The following is a 15511-nucleotide window of genomic DNA, read 5'->3' on the forward strand; positions in this document are numbered from 1 at the left end:
AATCAACTATTTAAATCATGAATTGATTGGACGATGACCTAGCCAAGTTTATAGAGTGAAACTTAAAACGAAGGATTCCTTCTCATGGATGCTTCAATCTTGACATTATAAAACTATAGTAATGATCTCAATTGAATATTTAACATTTTAAGATACATCGAACAAAACTAATTAGGAAATTTAAAGAAATAAATCACTTATCATCAACCAAAAATTTTCACCTATCTTGCCATAACTCAACAATTTACAGGCCTATTTTGTCTGGTTTTTGAAATTACAAAAGCTGCTTTGAAATTAAGAATTGTTTTTAAATATGCTTGAATAATTTTTTAAAAGCATTTTTCTTGATAGAAAATATTTTCAAAAAAAATGGCCCAAAATAATTTTCAAATGAAATTCTTCAACAAAAAGCATAAACACTGCGAAATAAGCCCAAAGATTTGTAGAGATTTATCTACCCATATCTCAAAGTCACGCTCCTCGTAACAAGTTTGAGGTATAGGATTACCCCTCTAGTAGTGGGTATACATCAAATAATGAGTTGATTATAATGTTTTTTGTATTATTATTCTTTGCAGGTGAATAGTTGACTAATCGAAATTTTGAAACTAATAAAATACAAACCATATATTTTCACCCATATTTTTGTTTGATGCATACACTACATAAAAACAGATTTTTGATAAGAACACCACAATCGTTTTACTAATATAGCCCTGTCCATTAAAACATCACAATCGTGTTATAGATATATACTTGCAATTAAAAATATGATAAATTATACATATTCTTTCTATCTATAAACCACCACACAGTTTCTCTCACAATATTTTTCCATTTCATAAAATTGAATGTAATGTTAGGCCCAATATTGTAATAGACAATTTTCGAATCCAAAGTCATGAGTTATTGAGTGGTAATTAAAGTCAAAATAGTTGAAACTTGCACAGGGTTTGTGCTAAATTAAAACATTGGCTACATGAATTGAATGGTCTGCTAAAACCAAAGAAATGGTCCTTTCCTTTTTCTTATTCACAAGCACTACACATCCCTATGGTGCCAATATGAGTCAAAGCTCCATTTTTTGTAAAATGGTTCCCTCCCACAATATGGATTTTATAAACTAAATATTGATGGTGCTAGCGGTGCAAATTCAGGCCCGACAGGTTGTGGTTTGCTTTGGAATTAGCAGGGGAAGGTAATTTTAGGGATCTATCATTCTCTTGGAGTTGGCACTAACACTTTAGCAAGGGTATTAGCTTTTAAGATACGCCTTCAAATATCCCATATCCTTGACATAGAGAGATTATTTCTATACAACGAATTCTAGTGTGGTGGTTCATTGGTTTCATCATCGTGTTACCATGCTTTGGGCTTTTCGGCTTATTTGGGAGGATATTTTAGAGCTTGTTCAACTTATATATATTGATATATCACATGTTTATTGCGAAGCGAATAAGGCGGCTGATTCTTTAGCACGTTTTGATCTCAATGTCATTCAGATTTCTTAGAATCAATTTTCCCGTTTCTACAATTGGATGCATGTGTTTAGATAAATGTAATTTGCTTCTTTGCTCTTTTCATAATTGATTGTAACAACGGTTTTCATCCACGACAACTAAAGGTTTACCAATAAAAGTTGAAGGTTCCAATTAAAAAGTCAAAATAGTTGAAGATTGATAGTATAGGCCATGAATAAGTCAAAGATCTCGAATATGGATCAAGAAGAAAATGTCTGCTCAAAATTGCTCGCTGACTATGAATGGCATGCTCAAGTGCCCAAAGCACGGCTTTGCCACTTGCTAGGCATGACCCTGGCGCTTGAACGACTGGCTAAGCACGAAGACAAGGCTCAAGCAATGGTGAGACATCTAGATTTTTCAATTATATTCAACCTCAAACACTATCTATTATGTATGCCTAAGCATATGTTCATCCTAGTGTGTGTTGAATCATTATTTCGCCTTAATTTCGGTTAAGAGAACTTTCCATTGAAGATCAACTTGATTCCATTACTCTCTTGCTTCAAACAAAGATCAAATCATAGAAGATCTAAAGATCAAACACCAAAAACCCTTACATTCAGCTATAAGCCTTCAAAATCTGAAGTGGAAGAAGAGGCACTTGGAGTTTTAGCGCTCTGGAATGAGTTTGTTCTTAGTGTTCTTTATGGAGGGAAAAGTAACCCAGAGTTGTTAAAAATTGCAGGTCATATAATTGAAGAGTTTTTGGTGATTCACAAGTTGGGTAGTTAGAGCCAGTTAAGGTTTAATAGTGTTTTAACCAATTGTAAGTTAATTTTTCTAGTGGGTCTTTTTGGCAAGGTTTGCCTAGAAGTTTTTTATTATTGTGAAAAGTTCTTCAATGAGTTTCCTCCGTTATCAATTTTTGGTGTTATTTACTTTTTATGCTTTTGATCTATACGTTTGTGATTTTTTAACTTAGCCCCCGATTGGGCCCCTATCATTTGCTATTTTAATTTTTGGAAAAGTATCTTTTGAAGAATGTGTAGTTAAAAGGAAGAGTTTTTGAATTTACGTGTAACATTATTTAATTGGAGAATGTGTGGTTAATAAGAAGCGAGAGATAAATGAATTATAATATAATAGATGCCAAACAGGGGCTTAGTGTCTAAACTATATTTAATCTAATCCTTTAGAAACAATAAATAAGTGCATATTGCTTTTATATATATATATATATATATATATATATATATATATATATATATGTCATAATAAGTGGTATCAAAGCTTAATTGTGATCCTTGACCATATTTGTCTAGATAAGTCGATCACTTTCCATTCCTCCATTCTTTGAAGGTTGTAATTATGCCTACTTTCTTAGTCTATGGATGAAAGGTTCGGGTTAGTTTTGAGAAAGGTTGGACTATCCCAACTACATTCGTTGTAGGAATAGTTACACCTACAAAGGTTTTTCACTTGGTCTAAGGATGATTTGGATGAATGTCGAGAATAGTAGAGCAATACATGCCATTCACTACAAAAAAGTGCAGCTTCAGAGATAGAAAATTCCGTCGCTAACGGCTTGATTTTCGTAGCTAACAACACTTACAGATGGAATCAATTCGTCATTAAATGGATCAGTGAAGCCTTTGCCACTAAATTATCGATGGATATCTTGTTTCATCAGTAATTTATCAACGGGAAAATATTTTTGTTGGTGTTGTGAAATGGACTTTTGCCTTCGCTAATTACCGACATCAATAAACTTTGTTGGTGTTCCTCAAAGGATATTTTTGCCGTCGCTATTTATTGACAAATGTGGTTGTTGCTATGCCATTGGCATTACCAACAGTTTTCTACCCAATTTTAACAACAAAATTTACAAATGGCTAATTTGTCCCTAAATAGCTATTAATCTTCCATTTTTATTAGTGTCGCTAAGTGCAAACAATTTTCCTGCAAAAATTATTTGTTTCTAATAGTAACTAATATTTCGTCGCAACATTTTTGGTAAATTTTTAATACAAATTTAGAATATAAAATCCATTGAAAATTTGAATTATAATTTTAAAAGAAATGCCACTAAACATTTGTATCTAATATATTTTGTATCATGAATCAATCCTATTAAAAAAGTTAAAATATAATAACAAATAAATAGATACGAAATTGAAAACAATTTCATTGAATAATTCCCCGTTCAACAATTTCACAAAAGCACATTAATTTCGCTTCCATTTCAAAAATCAATACTAGCTTGTCGAAATTAAATCCAAAAGATATTTACACATGATCTTCAAACACTTTCAATGGTAACTTTTCTATAAACAAAATAAACATTTACTATGTCCAATCATTGAAGATCGTTGTGCTTGAATGAGTAATTTCATGATCCACTCTTTTCTCCCAACATTCAAATTATGGTTTATTCGAACTCAATCATTTTCTTCACGCCTACCATCTTCCATCTTTTGAAGTAATTCACTATTTTCCCTTGTAAGTTGATCTATCTTCTCGCGAGCATCACGAAGTTCCTCTTGCAAACTAATGATGTGAGCCTATCCATCATATGGACAGGAGATGCCAACTTTGTGAAATTTGGGATGATGAATACCAATCCCATACAAGCGACCACTCTTACTAGGACATTGACTTGCTTCACACCAGGCTTCAATGTCAATTTCAAGTTGTGATGAAACATTTGAACCATATTTTTCATGAATTACATTTTCATATTTTTCCTCTAAAACAAATGCAAGTATCACTCAATAACTATGAAAGACATATAATAAAAAATAATTTATTTCACTCACATAGACCATTTGTGACTTATTGTCTACAAAGTCTCCTTCTCCCTTCTTTCATCGATACACACATTCGAATAGTTGTGGAGCAATAGGTGGCTTGCCTAATTTCTCATACTATAGACAAGCAATATAGTCAATGTTTAGATTAAGAAGATTACTAATTGCATACTCTTCACAAAATGAAACATCATCTCATGCATACTAGTAAATATATGGTTTAACACATCATACACTTTCATAATATAAACAATTCTTCACTAAAATTGCAAGTTCTTGACTTTAGCATAGCACAAAATATGCATTCATCAAAAAGCAAACAATAGAATAAGGAAAATTCCAAGTTAAATGCTAAAGAAAATCAGCATAACTTATATGTAAGCAAAAATGTAATACTCTTATTTAGTTATTTTAGATGCTGTGCACTAATTCTTGCAGCAAAATATAATGTACTCCAAGCAAAAAAAATCTATCTAAAATACATTCCTCTAAGAACTTATACCTCACATAAAGAAATAAAATTCCATTATTAAAGGAAGCTAGTTTATATAGAGCTTTTAAAATTCTTGAATGGTAACTTACTAAATAATTAACTGTAAGTGAACACAACATGACATTAGGTCTAGTTTCAATTTAAACTAGACAGAACATGCTGATTTTTCTCATATTCATCCTTTATGTCAGTTTCATTTCGAAATGATCATATGCACACATCTAACAAATGGAATTCTAATATAAATGGACAGAACAAAAGCTCTTCCAGCAGATAGAATAAGATAACCCACAACATGTCAATCATCTATGAAATTGATTCATAAAATTAAACATTATCAGCCTCAGCTTGTGAGCAGCAATTGTTATTGAACCAACAATGTGCTTAGTAATTGTTCCTGGCTTTACAGTGAGTTGGTTATCACGGCCAAGTTTAGATTTCTTCTTCCATCCTTCATTATTCCAATGTTTATCAATTATCTCATTCCAATGCTCTGCACTTAACCATGGTGGTCCATATCCCTTCCAATTAGCTACATTTTCAGATCCACTTCTTTCCTTAGCCTTAGTTCGAGCCAAACAAAATATTTCTCGTATCAATTGAGGCGGTATTCCATGCTTTCTCCACTTCATTCTCCTTATTTTTTGGCCATAATTATTGTTGTTAATGTACGTACCAACCATTAGTATGCAACAATAAATTTATGAGGACAAGTATATTTAAATGAAATTTATATTACCTGAAATCTTTCCCAGGAAATTTTTTTTGTGTCAACTGGCAACAAACTAAATGTAGGCTAATGTTTACCCAAATAAGATTTCAAATTAGTGCTTACAGCACGCGATATCAAGATAATAAAGAATATGAAAGCATGAAAACAGAGGCAAGGAAATTAAACCAGATAGCATGGAACTTAAAAAAGTGAGGAATTTAGCCAGATAGTACGGAAATTGAAGCAAACAACAATTTCACCTTCTTTAAAATGTAACTTGCTAATTTTTTTTAAAGCAAACAAATGGCATTTTTTTTTGTCTTCGTCTCTTCAAAAACTGAACTGAAGTAGAAAGTAATTAGGTGAATAATGTAGAAACCCAAATAATTCTAGACACCTTAGTGACACTAAGACATGAATATTGGATGACTAAAGTATACTTCAAATTTTTAGTCTCATTTGAGACCCATTTTCGACATAGGAAACATTCGATTTGGAAAATGATATCTAAATAAACATTGTAGCTCTTTGAGTTAGCTCTCCAACTCACTTTGGATTACCTCAATCGGATATCAGGAGAAGAAGTTATGATAGAAATACTGAAAGCTGTGCAGTGTCAACAGGACTACAATCGGTCGACTGAAAATTCTCGTTTTTCTCTAGAATTTAAATATTTATTTTCATCAATTATTTTCTCAAAGGACCACCCACGTTTTTGGCAATAAAAACTCCACTAAATTGAAGCATTTAACCTCAAACTTAAATGACACCCATGTTTTCTCTCTTAAATGAAATTTGACCCTTCATTTGCTTTTAAGTTATAGGATATTTACCTATAAATAGAGACCTCATTTCATCATTTTTCTCACACCAAAAGCAAAAGCTTTTACATACTAAAGAAAGAGTTTCCAAGAGAGAAAAAGAGAGGGAGGGAAACTATTTTTCTTAAAAGTTTAAGAAGTGTTTTCAAGCATCAATTCTCAACGGTTTTCAAACATTCAAGGAGTGCATTTCTTTCAACGTCCAAGTTTCATCGAAGTTTTTAATCCAAGTTTTCAAAGTTTCAAAAGCAACAATCAAGGTAGGTAGAGGTGCAATGTATTTAATCGTGTTAAGTTATAAGTTTCGATTCATGTTAATGTTTGTATGTCAAATGGTACTCCGGTACGGCATATCCCTCTATGTTAATGGTTGTATGTCAAATAGTACTCCGGTACGGCATACCCCTCTATGTTGAAGAAATGTTCGTATGTCAAATGATGCCCTCGGGTACGGCATACAGCTTCATGTCAAATGATGCCTCCGAGTACGACATGTATGAAAAGTTATAAAGTTAATGTTTTGAAATGTATAGCTTGATCACGAATGCAACTATGACACCTATTGAGTTTTTCAACTCACAGGTTTAATCCCATCTCTAAAGATTTAAGGAATTCTACCTCGGGCATGGATGGAGGAGAAGATGGAGAGTGATGCAACGAGCCCATGAAAATCCGGTGAATAAGTGATTTGGATTTATTTTTATGAAATGTTTTCCAATGTTATTTCTTTAAAGTTTTGAATAATGCAGAATGCGAGAACAAGTTATGTTTTCTTCAAATAAATTACATTTTGTTATTTTGAAAAATGATTTAGTGTTTTTGTTTAAAGTATTTGAAGTATTGTTATTTAAATTATTATCTGAAGATTTAAGCTTCCGCTAAAATGTATACACTTGTTACTAAACCAACCACCGCTTAAGCTAAATAAAGTAAGTAGCGTTCCGATCCACTAGGGGTCGGGGCATTACAGCGTGGTATCAGAGCAAGGTTTAGCTGGTTCTGTAGACCAAGTATGTTTTTTTTTTTAAAACAAAAGGAAAATGAAAAGTTTAAGGTATTCCATGGTATCGTGCATCCATCCATCAATCTCATCCTATGGCCCAGGTATGTTCATGTTTAAAGTTAATGATTATGTTTATGTTATGATACTTTGATATGATTTGGAGATGTGTTATTTAAAGATATGTAATGGACTTGGGCAAAAGCTAAGGGCTTAAACGGAATTGCATAATATGAAAGTTTAAATATTTACATGTTTTCTTTAAGCAAAGAAAAAGTATGATGTATGTGAAAATGCAACAGATATGTCTCGTAAAACGGCTAGGGCATATAGAGAAGCATTGAACCGTAGAATTGCTATCCATTCCTATGAAAACTATGTAACTGATCCGACCCGACCGCTTAGCGAACATGTGTATGACATCTATGAGAGATGCATGACGGCGGTTAATGCTGGAATGGAGGTCACGCATATTGAGGCCATAAATAACCTCACACACTCCCTACCACCTCAATGGGAAGATATGGGAGTCATGGTTAAGGATGAAATGTTAGAAGGCAACCTAAACCTGTTCGAGTTTCAGAGGTATTGCCATGCCCTGATTGATTTGTGGGATGGTGTAATCCATGAGGAGCCTGAGGAGGAACCTTTGGCTGAGGAAGAAGATCCCGAAGAAGAACCCGAGGATGATTTAGAGAATGATCCTGAGCCTGAGCCACAGGTTGAGATGGACATAGAGTCCGGACCTGAGGCGGAAGACTCCTCCGAAGATGAAGCTCCACCAAAGAAGATCCGTAGAACTTATAGGGATTAGATTTAAATCCTTGAAATGGCCCGCGCAAACCAAAACTTGATAAGAGACCTCCTCCGAGCGGTTCAAGACCTAGGCAGGCAAAACCCGAACCAAGCTCAACCCCTACCACTAGCTCCTAGTGTTCCAAACCACGCTTCATTGGTCGAGCAATTTTGAAGGCACAAGCCCCCTACCTTCAATGAAGCAGCTGATCCACTTGCAGTCGAGGAGTGGCTTCGCAAGTTGGAGCGTATATTCCAATTGATAGGGTGCACGGACGCTCAGAGAGTCCAGTGTGCTGAGCTCATGTTCTCCAGTGATGCAAGTCACTGGTGGGACTCAATGTTAAGGACAAGGACCCCTGAGCAACAAGCCGAATTGACTTGGGAGCAATTCAAAGAGGAAGTAATGGACAAGTACTTTCCCCAGTCCTTGAGGAAAAACTAATGGAAGCGAACCTATACATGATAGAAATGAAGGATTTTAATGTAATACTAGGCATAGATTGGTTAGGTTGTAATTACGCCACCATCCGATGTAAGGAAATGGAAGTATCATTTCAGAAACCAAGAGAGGAACCATTTTTGTTCCTTGGAATGAAGACGAAACCCTTTATTCGACTAGTATCGGCTTTACAAGCTGAGAAGAGAAAAGAAATATGTTAAGGATATCTAGTACGTATCTCAGGAGGGAAACAAGAGACGATAAGGGTTGAAGATGTACCAGTAGTACGGGAATTTGTAGATGTATTTCCAGAAGATCTATCTGGTATTCCACCCGATAGACAAGTGGAATTCACCATAGACCTAATTCCCGGGGCGACACCAGTATCTAAGGCCCCATACCGAATGGCCCCAAAGAAACTACAAGAATTAAAGAAGCAGTTGCAAGAGCTCCTAGATATGGGCTTCATACGACTAAGCGTATCTCCATGGGGTGTGCTGGTGTTGTTTGTAAAGAAGAAAGATGGAAGTATGAGGATGTGTATCGATTATAGGGAGATAAATCGATTAATCATCAAGAATAAGTACCCACTCCTGAGGATCGAGGATCTATTAGATCAACTAAAAGGAGCTAAGGTATTTTCCAAGATCGACTTATGAACGGGATACCATCAACTGAAAGTAAAGACAAAGGATATACCTAAGACAGCTTTTAGAACTCGATATGGACACTACGAGTTTACCGTGATGCCGTTTGGGCTAACCAATGCACCTGTAGTGTTCATGGACCTGATGAATCGAGTGTTTCATTAATACTTGGATAAGTTTGTCATAGTCTTCATCGATGACATTCTGATATATTCCAAGAGTAAGGAGCAACATGAAAAGCACTTGAGAATAGCCTTAGAGATATTACGCAAGGAGAAGCTGTATGCCAAATTCAAGAAGTGCGAGTTTTAGCTTGAACGAGTTGGATTTCTTGGACATGTAGTTACTGCACAAGGGATTGAAGTAGATCCAGCAAAAGTAGAAACAGTAACCAACTGGAAAACACCAACAAATGCTGGCGAAGTACGGAGTTTTCTAGAATTGGCCGAATATTATAGGAGATTCATAGAAGAATTCTCCAAAATAGTTGGACAATGACGTAGCTTACAAGGAAGGGAGTAAAATTCCAATGGACGAAAAAATGCGAACAAAGTTTCCAAGAACTTAAGCAGAAGTTGATATCAGCACATGTATTAACAATACTTGAAAGTACGGAAGGGTTTGTTATATACAGCGACACATCCAAGTGAGGATTGGGATGTGTACTAATGCAGAATGAAAAAGTGATAGCTTATGCTTCAAGACAATTGAAGAAACATGAGCAAAACTACCCGACGCATGATTTAGAACTTGCAGCGGTAGTACACGCTTTGAAAATATGATGACACTACATGTATGGACAGAAGTGTGATATCTACACAGATCACAAAAGTCTCAAGTATTTCTTCACATAGAAGGAATTGAATATGCGACAAAGACGATTGTTGGAATTGGTGAACGATTACGACTGCACTATTCACTACCATCTGGGTAAGGCTAATGTTGTGGCTGACGCTCTAAGTAGAAAATCAATGGGAAAATTGACGTCACAACCCACCTCTCAAGTGGAGTTAGTCAAGGACTTGAAAAAGTTGCAGATCGAAGTGGTTACCACACAAGGACAAGTCACTGCTCGTCTAGTAGCTTTAATAATTCGACCTACTCTTAGAGATCGAATTATAGAAGCACAAAATAAAGACTCATTTTTGCAGAAGATTAAGAATGAGGTTGGTACCGATAAGAAAAATGACTTTGGAATAGCTAAGGATCAAGCACTGATATTTAGAGGAAGAATTTGCGTGCCTAAGGATGAAGCCTTAAAAAACGAGATATTAAAAGAAGCTCATTCCACCCCGTACACCGCACATCCCGGTGGTACGAAAATGTATCGAGATCTTCGAGATACATTTTGGTGGAGAAATATGAAAAGAAGTATAGGACTATACGTGCAGAAGTGCATGGTATATCAACAGGTTAAGGCAAAACACCAAAAACCAGTTGGATTGTTAAATCCACTAGATATACCTGAATGGAAATGGGAAAATATCACGATGGACTTTGTGGTTGGATTCCCAAAGTCAGCAAGAGGAAATAATGCTATATGGGTAGTAGTGGATTGACTAACGAAGTCAGCTCATTTTCTTCCAGTGAAAATAACATTCAGTTTAGACCAATTGGCACAGTTGTACATTAAAGAGGTTGTGAGATTACACGGTGTACCTGTATCCATTGTGTCTGACAGAGACCCAAAGTTCACGTCCAAATTTTGGAAAAGTCTACAAGGAGCTATGGGAACGAAGCTGAACTTTAGTACAGCATATCACCCTCAGTCCGATGGTCAGTCTGAAAAGACCATCCAAACTTTGGAAAACATACTGAGAACATGTGTTTTGGATCTAGGAGGTAATTAGGAGTCATACTTACCTCTAGTACAGTTCGCTTATAATAACAGTTTCCAAGCAACTATTGGAATGACACCATACGAAGCTCTCTATGGTAGAAGATGTAGATCTCCTATTCATTGGGATGAAGTCGGAAAGAAGAGAGTTTTAGGACCAGAAATAGTTGAAAGGACGGTTGAGGTAATCGATAAGATCCGTGCAAGAATAAAGGCAACACATGATCGACAAAAGAGCTATGCAGATACAAGGAGGAAGGATTTAGAATTCCAAGTTGGGGATAAAGTGTTTCTGAAAGTAGCACCGATGAAAGGTGTACTTAGATTTGAAAAGAAAGGCAAGCTACGATCCCGGTATATCGAACCTTTTGAGATACTTGATAGAGTCGAAAATGTGGCTTACCGACTAGCTTTGCCACCTGAATTATCGACAGTACACAATGTGTTCCATATATCAATGATAAAGAAGTATGTACATGATCCTAATCATGCAGTAAGTTATCAAACCTTGGAGGTACAGAAAGATTTATCGTACGAGGAACTACCGATCAAGATATTGGATTGAAAAGTGCATAAACTAAGGAATAAAGAGATTCAGCTGGTTAAGATACAGTGGAATCATCACGGCGTAGAAGAAGCCACTTGGGAAAAAGAAGAATAAGCCAAAGACAAATATCCAACACTATTCGCCCAATCAGAAGGTCAATTTCGAGGATGAAATTTTAATTAAGGTGTGGGGGATGTAGAACTCCAAATAATTCTAGACACCTTAGTGGCACTAAGACATGAATATTGGATTACTAAAGTATACTTCAAATTTTTAGTTTCATTTGAGATCCATTTTTGACATAGGAAACATTCGATTTAGAAAATGATATCTAAATAAAAATTGTAGTTCTTTGAGTTAGCTTTCCAATTCACTTTGAATTACCTCAATCGGATATCGAGAGAAGAAGTTATGATAGAAACACTGAAAGCTGTACAGTGTCAACCGGACTACAATCGGTCGACCGAAAATTCTCGTTTTTCTCTAGAATTTAAATATTTATTTTCATCAATTATTTTCTCAAAGGGCCACCCACGTTTTTGGCAATAAAAACTCCACTAAATTGAAGCATTTAATCTCAAACTTAAATGACACCCATATTTTCTCTCTTAAATGAAATTTGACCCTTCATTTGCTTTAAGTTATGGGATATTTACCTATAAACAGAGACCTCATTTCACTCATTTTTCTCACACCAAAGGCAAAAGCTTTTACATACTAAAGAAAGAGTTTCCAAGAGAGAAAAAGAGAAGGAAGAAAACTATTTTTCCTAAAAGTTTAAGAAGTGTTTTCAAGCATTAATTCTCAACGGTTTTCAAACATCCAAGGAGTGCATTTCTTTCAACGTCCAAGTTTCATCCAAGTTTTCAAAGTTTTAAAAGCATCAATCAAGGTAGGTAGAGGTGCAATGTATTTAATCGTGTTAAGTTATAAGTTTTGATTCATGTTAATATTTGTATGTCAAATGGTACTCCGGTACCGCATACCCCTCTATGTTGAAGAAATGTTCGTATGTCAAATGGTGCCCTCAGGTACGGCATACCCCTTCATGTCAAATGGTGCCTCCGAGTACGGTATGTATGAAAAGTTATAAAGTTAATGTTTTGAAATGTATAGCTTGATCACGAATGCACCTATGACACCTATTGAGTTTTTCAACTCACGGGTTTAATCCCATCTCTACAGATTTAAGGAATCCTACCTCCGGCATGGATGGAGGAGAAGACGGAGAGTGATGCAACAAGCCCATGAAAATTCGGTGAATAAGTGATTTGGATTTATTTTTATGAAATGTTTTCCAATGTTATTTCTTTAAAGTTTTGAATAATGCAGAATGCGAGAACAAGTTATGTTTTCTTCAAATAAATTATATTTTGTTATTTTGAAAAATGATTCAGTGTTTTTGTTTAAAGTATTGTTATTTAAATTATTATCCGAAGATGTAAGTTTCCGCTAAAACATATACATTTGTTACTAAACCACCAGTTAAGCTAAGTAAAGTAAATAGCGTTCCGGTCCAATAAGGGTCGGGGCATTACAAATAATTCACACAAGTTGATTGCAATGTCAAAGCAAAACCAGCATTTTTCCCCCTACAAAGTGCTTTAAAATGATTAGAATATTATTTGACTATTTTGAGTGAGTTAAGTTATTCAAGTTGCTAATTTCTCTTCTTTCCAAATTTAAACTCTCCTAAACTTAATCAATTGCAAAAATTCTACAACTTAGTAAATCATAGCCTGCCATAACTTTTTTTTTTATTGCAGCTAATTTAAATTTATCAACACCCAAGTTTTGTCTATAAGGTTTTAAGTTTGCATAGAACCCCAGACCTAATCCATAAAACTTGTCAAAATATAGGAGATAAAATCTGAATTATGTGCTTTTACACAGTGATTTCTTCTAAATGTATGAAAATAACATGAAAAAAATCATGAAAGGGTATTCATTTACTTCAACGGTTAACATAGTTAAACACAAATCATTAACCACATAAGCAGTGCAAAGTATACACCCTATTTAGTAAGTTTTAAAACCAGTGAAATCATTTCACATTCAACACAACCTAAAAAAAGTTCGGATACATACCTATCGTCTCCCACGGTTAAAGGAATTATTCCAGTTGCATCTGGACAACCATTAGTACCGTGGTTAGGACCCCATTTCCTACCATCAGTTCTATCATTGTCCTCTGACGAAAGAGATATATCAATATCCTTAGAACTAGTCTTGGTCCAGCCATTGTCCTCCTCATCTTGCAACCTGGGAATCATAAGCATGGAAGTACATCTTACTCAACGCGACATCTTTAAATTCAAGTGAAATTCAATTTGAGTTGAGAATTAACAATGAGAAAACGTTGTTGCTCTACAAAATAAGCAGGTCTGTATATGAGGAAATGTATGTGATAATTGGCGAAAGATAAGCGGGAGGGGAATGATTTTTTTTTTTCGAAGAATTGGGAGGGGAAAAACAAGTGAGAAGTGATTGGAAATTGGCGGTGGAATTGGAAATGAAAAGTTGAGATTTTGGAAGGAATTTTGGGAGAGATGCTAGCTTTGGTCAATTTGAAGAAAAATGTTCTTGTATAGATAGAAATATAAATTCAGTATAATAATATGCAAAATTAATAAATCTTATATCTAAAATATTAAACCTTTTACAATTAGTTGGTATTAGATAACAAATCAATTTCAAATGAATTAATATGGAAAAAATTTGATTTTTGTAGGGAATAGTTATTATTAATGAAAATATTAAAATATATAGCAAAAATTGTTATTTAGTAACGCAGTGTTGATCGCATGACAGGTTAATCATGTTACGAATACATGATGTGTTGTACTATCTGATTTTTCTAATCTGTAATGTCTACAAATAGCTTGATCCTCCAATTATGAATTCCTCAAGTCTCGAGTGCGATTTTCTTATAATTTTCAAAAGAAAATGAAGAGGATTTGAATCAAGCAATACTGAGTTCTTTGACTATTATCACATCGTGTCCCTCCCATATTGATGCGAAAGGGTTCGAATCAAGGGATGCTAAGTTGTTAGATAGCACGTTGATGGCCCTAAGATACCATGAGTTGACAGATCAACGCAAAGATGGCAATTGATTGCAATCTTTTCCTAATTGTGGTAATTTTAAACATGTTTTGAAAATTTGGCCATAACTTTCGCCACAATTATCAGAATTTCAATTATGACCCCAATTCAGAAAACTCTTTTCGGTATGCACATCGTGGCCACAAGCCATGTTGGGTGGGCATCGTTTTCAAGGTCAAAATCTACTATTTTCCTTTTCGAATTCCCTTTTTTTTCCATTTCTGGTAATATTTAGTTTGTCATTTTCTTGATGATTATGAACTCGATTTGAGTCAGACTTTTGGCAAGTAACTTCTTTTATTACGTAATTTATTTTATTATGATTATTGACATTTTGCTATTTTGGTGAAACTTTCTTGGTTTGGGTTACGTTGGTCAGTTTGAGTTTCGGCCCAATTAAAGTTGGATCCCAGTTTTTTCTTTTTTCATCTTAGATATTTATTTTTTTAATTCATCGGGTTGGGTTGGGTTGGGTTGGGTTAGGTTTTAAATCATAACCGAGACCCAATTCAACCCAACTTCAAATTTAATTTTCTAATCCAACCGATTGAACTTCGGGTTGAGCGGTTTTGATCACTTTTCAACCCAACCCAAATTTAGCGTCTTGTAGTTTTGATCACTTTTGAAAATTGGCAGATGTTTATCCATATGGTAGTTGTAATTTTCTCTTTAATTTTCAATTGTGCATGATATGTAGCAGTGCAACACTTTGAGAGTTGAGCAAAAGGATGACTTTTCCCTTAGACAATGTTGGTAAATAAAGTGTTGAACAAGAGGCAGAAAGTTATGAGAAGCATATGTTGAAATCAATGGCCCGACACTACTTGAGAAGAAGTACAATA

The sequence above is a fragment of the Olea europaea genome, chromosome 6 (assembly GCF_002742605.1).
Source record: "Olea europaea var. sylvestris chromosome 6, O_europaea_v1, whole genome shotgun sequence".
Taxonomy (NCBI): Eukaryota; Viridiplantae; Streptophyta; class Magnoliopsida; order Lamiales; family Oleaceae; genus Olea; species Olea europaea.